The 5797-nt window shown below is 43.0% G+C and overlaps 1 long non-coding RNA gene across 1 annotated transcript; it reads left to right on the top strand.

Moving 5' to 3' along the window:
- The first annotated feature begins 2134 nt into the window (after nucleotides 1-2134).
- Nucleotides 2135-4380, top strand: LOC138521419 (uncharacterized). Its single transcript, XR_011283044.1, has 3 exons — nucleotides 2135-2408; nucleotides 2512-2589; nucleotides 2700-4380. It is a non-coding gene; the product is annotated as an uncharacterized lncRNA (long non-coding RNA).
- Nucleotides 4381-5797: the final 1417 nt, after the last annotated feature.

Here is a 5797-nt window from a genome sequence, read left to right on the forward strand (position 1 = left end):
CCAGGGAGTTTGTCTCAGAAACCGATGTTTGCGTTTAAACGCAATATGAACCTCAAACAAAAACTGTTCTACACATATAAAGAACATGAAGATAGCAAAACAGTGATGAATCATTGGGGCTTGAAACCAGTGACAGGACATCATAAATGTGGCCACTGTGTGGCGTATCAATTCACCTCTACGAAAAAATCCTTCGAATATGGCAACAAGGAGTGGCTGTTAAAAAATCATACAAATTGCCCGAGTAAGAATGTTATATACATTATTCAATGCCCATGTGATCTCATATATGTGGGGAAAACGATGAGAGAGGTACGCCAGAGAATATCGGAACATTGTTCCTGTATAAGGAACAAAGTACACGAAAACCATTAGTAGGACATTTCTCGAAATTGGGGCACACAGACAGATACATTAGGTGGTTTGTTCTTCAAACCATTAAGACGCCGATGAGAGGGGGCGATATGTCTACCATGCTACATAGACAGGAACAAAGATGGATCCATTCTTTGGATTCAGTGAAGAATGGTTTGAATATATCCATAGAATGGAACAAATTGGTTACAGGATAATGAGATATGCTATTTTGAAGATGTGAACCCCCGCTTCACCAGATGTTGTATATATACATGAATATACTGGGGATGTGTCACATTCAGTATTCCAGTGGATGTGTATATACATATGTAGCTTGTTCTTCTCTACTCACTTGTTTGATAAAATAGGGTGCACGTCCAGTAGCGAGAAATAGTCTACTAAAATATCAGGTGCAAGTGTATCTTTTGGAGAGTATATGTGTCAGATGAGTCAGATGAGAAGTAATGCCAGGTCTGAAATGATTGATTTCCATCTACAATACCCTGCTCTGGCACACACATGTAACGAACAGGTGACTCACTGTAGATGGGGTTAAAAAAAGAGAAAACAGATCTCTTTTCTTTTGATACTACACAGTGGCGGATGCAGAGTCCCTGTTTGAAGCTCCCTGGATAGGGATCTTTATAAGTTCAAAGATCTACAGGGGGCGAGTGGTAGCAGGCTCTGTAAGCACGTATATGGTCTACATCAGCAAGCCACATCCACTAACCTGGCAGTGGTGCGGGCAAGCTGTACGCATCACTTCCAATTATTTCCAATGATTGAATTTTGTCAGCATGGTGAAAAATTCCCCCCTAGTGTGCTTTATTTATCCAACAGACATCTTTGGTAATGGAACAACGGAAACCTACAAACAATTGAGTCAGTGATTCAACTTGCGGCATGATTTTTTCATATTTTTTCATATGTGACCACTACAAGTCCCAAGATACATTTTGGCCAGGAGATGTAGTCCCTCGGCCATGTCTATGGCCTATATTCGTGAGCCACGCCCCATAATCCTCGTGTATGTTGTGGCGAGCGGATTGAGAACTTGAACATAATAAAGGTAAGAAACGCGGTGTTCTTTGCAATGCGTGAACGTTTGGAAGAGCATGAGCTTTGATGCTCATCCACGGCCAAGAAGTAACGCGTATGTGTGCGGAGTGTGAAAGTGTGAGGTTCATTCACGTCTCTACAGAGGGGCTGCGAGGGGCATCCCAGTAATTTATGGAACGGTGACAAAGGCGTGTTACCGCGCCCTGGGCAAGAGACAGATAAACATGAGCGTGGAGGCTCATTTCCTGTTGAAATTGAAAGGCCGCGAGTGGCATGCGCCATTTACATTTATAACTGGTGAGTGCACGACTGCATTTTGTGGTCAGTCTGCAGATATACTGGAATTCTTGACACTCTGCAGTACCCAGAACAGTATTGACTGCGGTTACTTGGAATAATGCGAGCCCATATGTAAAACCCATAGCCCTAGGGGAATTATGGGATATGTGAATTTAAGTATGGCACTGTTAGCAGGCTTCATCATGTGAGAGGATGTGTAGGTGACCGTAGCCTTGACTGAATATTGATTTTCTAACGGGGGAAGAATAGCATCCCTATAATTTCATTTGGGGGTCGCTAGGAAGAAAGACAACAAAAAAAATGTTTTGGTATCTTTTGGTTACAAAAATGTGTATGGGACTGCATCATATGGGTGCCTTCAGGAAGAAAGATACCAACTCTACGAGATTAGATTGCCAAATATTAATGGTATTATATAGCGCCAGATTCATACAGAAGCATAATGCTTTCACACAGGAATTACTGATGAATGCTGGAAGAAAATCTGGCAACCAGAATAGAATGTATCTGGACCTTGACACACGAGGTGAGGTGTCATGAGTGGTTTTTTCTCATCTTTTGGGATATGTGATAAGCAAGAGGCTCATATATACACTCTCTGTGTTGCATCCCAGGCACGTGCAGGGATTTTTCCTCTTTGGAGAGTTATTGACAGACACGCAAGACACTCCCATACCTTTATTACTAGTCAGGTAAGCCAGAAGGTCTAAATTATGACAACACTATGTTCAGATGTTTTTGTCATGTGTTCAATGGAGGCTTATGTGGATGCCTTGTCCTCCTCTTTCATTGCAGTATAGGTGTAGATTAATCCATTACCACTGCAGGATAACGTCCATCGTTTGACACGCAACGCCAACATTTGGTGTGGAGGTGAGTGTCATTCCGTATATACAAAAAATGAGATATACACACAAGATGTTTCTGTGTCAACACAAATAAGAGATCAGATCCCTGATGTTTTGTATATTGTCTATTTGTAGATTGTGTTTTGAAGACATCCTCCAACGTACTGAAATTTCGGAGTGGTTGCAACCCAACCATCCGTCTCCTGAAGAAGGTTACTTTTAGTAACTGCCCCAAACAAGGGGTCCATTGTGTGACGACCGAAACATATGTTGAGCTATATCAAATAAGCAGAATGCTATTTGTTTTTCTTTTTGTGTATTAACACTTACCAAAGTTACAGAGAAGTGTTGAAACTTATGTGAATATATGTTTTCTAGGTGGACCGAGTACCCTAATTTATTTTGGAATATTGATGTGCATAGTGGGAGTGTGAATGAATGATGGAATGAATGGTGGTGTACAGACGTAGATGTCGAAAATAGCGATGTTTTGTGTAAGATACATATAAATATACATTTTTTTTACAAGATTTGGTATTGTCTATTGTATTAGATGTTCTGATCTCATTTCGCCCAGGTTAATTTTTTGTTGTTCCACTATATTTAGCGTAAAGGACCTGTGGCAGTAAGGCATTCCCTATTTTTGAAATTTTGGAGAAACAATGGGACATCACCTGTGCAGAGGTTCAAGACTTTCAGAATGAGCAGCAGCTGAGAATCTGAGAGCTCGTGCAGCCCAGGATTCCTCTGAGACTGTGACCATGAATATTTTGGAAGTACACCAGCTGGAGCTGTCAATGATTACAATACTCCCTTCATGCTCCTGGGCTGTTGAAGGAACATGGGCTCCTACCAGTCAGGTACTTGCTGTCTATTGGCAGGATGGGCTTCGGAATGTTGTGCACTAGGATGTGCAGCAGATCAAGACTGTTGGACAGTCTGCTACATGTGTACTTAGTACCGAAGAAAATAGCTAAAACCTGATGTCTGAATTTGACTAGGAACAAATTGTCAATTGTGGCCTCTTGCACCATCCCAGGTGCAATGCTTTAGAACATGACAGTCAGATCAGATAGCAATGGTAGGAAGTAAAATATGCTGGGAGTGTTGGGTCGGGTATTCTCACTAGGGGGGATTGGTTCTGACATGAGAGAGAAAAGGGCAGAAAACGTGGCCCGTCTTTGAGATCTGACACCAGCTGGCATGAACTTAACCCAGGAAAGGCATAGGCACTACCATTTGACATTTCCCTCCTTCTTCCGTGCGTGAAGGAGGGAGCTCTACATTTTAGGCACACCACATAACAAGACTCTTGAAGCCTGGAATTGATGAGATGATTGGGGAAGTGGCAGAGATAGGTGTGTATAGTGCCATCTTGTTTACGAGTGCCAATGCTGGTTGCGTCAGATTAGGACCCACCTGTGATATTTTGGACTGAGGTTATTTACCTGCAGGCGGTGCAATGGTGAATCTTTGTTCAGGATTATTAGTCAATTTCATCTATGCAAGGAAATATGACATGCACTTAAAACTTGTACCTTGCTTTGTCCTGTTATTTGGCCAGTGTCTGTTTTTTGTTGCAGCATTGTGTACTTTGCTTTGTTATAACACCCTCAGAATAATAATCCTGACTAGAAACGTAGTAATGCACACACATGTCAAAATGCTTGAAAGCAATGTAAACACCAAAAATAAAGATTTCAATTGATAAATGATAAAATAATCAAATGTTATTTTTCCTGTTTTTACTGAAAAAAGAAAACTCTGTCCAAATATGTGTTGGTTTTTAAAAATGTTCTTGGTTTTTTATTTATTTAATATGATGAGGGAGGGTCTATCAAATCCAGTGAGTTGAAGTTCCTGGACTGTACCTGGGGTTGATGGATATGGTTTTCACGGGTGCTGGGTGCTGCCAACTGCAGTGTGATCCTTGGAGCGGAGGAGGTACATGGGTGATCTACCAAACCACTCTACCTCTTTTCAGGGCTGCAGTAAGGGATTATCACACCCACCCCCTTACCCTTTAAGAAGTGCCACTGCCTACCCAGTGAGTCAGGTCCCTGCTGTTGATAAACATTTGCTTGTTTAAATGTGTCAGCGTGAGCCGGGGGAGCTAGCTGTACGACATATGGCAACTCTGGGTGCGAGTTGGGCTGGTGCCATCACATGTGGTGCAGTTGATTTACTATGCAGACCAACGCAGTGCAGAATCTTCCAATTACAAAGAGTTGAATGGAGTCCCCGACCCCCAGTACACAAATCCACACTTATATGAATGATCACTCACAAATGCAGGCCCCCACACAGAAGATGAAACCGGTTGAGGGGCTAACGTCTGATAACTCCCTCTCCTTTCCATCCTCCTCCTACCTTCCCTCCCTCTTCCTCCTAACCCTCACCCTCCTCTCCCCTTCCCCCTTTGAACAATTGCTCTACATACTGTTTTTGGTGACTGATTCATGTTTGTAATTTGCTTCTGTTGTTAGTTTTTGTTATGTTAAATGTACCCTGTTGTTGGAACTGTACAGCGCTTTGGTCTAAAGCGCTATATACGATTAATAAATACAAATAAAAGCTGCAGGCATTCAGGAATTGGTGAATGTGAAATGAGATGGTGAATTGACAGCAGAGGAGAGTGGGGGCCCGAGAGTAGTGGAGGCATGGAAGAGAAATGGTGAGCAGATGGAGTAGGAGGAGGTTGGTGAAGGAGAGAGGAGCAGAAGGAGGAGGTTGGAGAAAGCAGGAAAGAGAAGGGAGTCAGAGACAGGATAGAGGAGAAGGTTAAAAGAAAACACAAAGAACTGGCGAAATGAGGAGCAAGAAAGGATGTTGAGAAGAAACAGCAGTTGAAAGTTGAAGAAGCTCTAGGAGACAGAAAGGCGGTTGGAAGGAAAGATCATGATCAAAGTGAAGAATATATTGGAGAAAGGAAGGGGTGGAAAAGGGACCCCAGGAGGGAGGTGTCAGGAAGAGGTTAGACAAACCTCTGAAGCAGGGTTGGTGGAAGCTCAGGGGCATGTCTCCCTGACCCCTAAACAGGATGAGCTTGAGAAGGGTGGAGGTACAAGCATGTGGCTGTGTATTAAGGAGGGGGACGAGAAGCGACAGGGTGAAGAGGAGAAGATGGGAGGAACAAGAGAGATTCCCCAAGTCACAAGAGCATGGTGACCCATTGAGAAGGAAAGTGGGGACGGGACATTGGGGCATACTGCCAGGGGCCTGAGACAGGGTGA

This window comes from Ambystoma mexicanum, chromosome 1q (genome assembly GCF_040938575.1).
Source record: "Ambystoma mexicanum isolate Mex_15411 chromosome 1q, UKY_AmexF1_1, whole genome shotgun sequence".
Taxonomy (NCBI): domain Eukaryota; kingdom Metazoa; phylum Chordata; class Amphibia; order Caudata; family Ambystomatidae; genus Ambystoma; species Ambystoma mexicanum.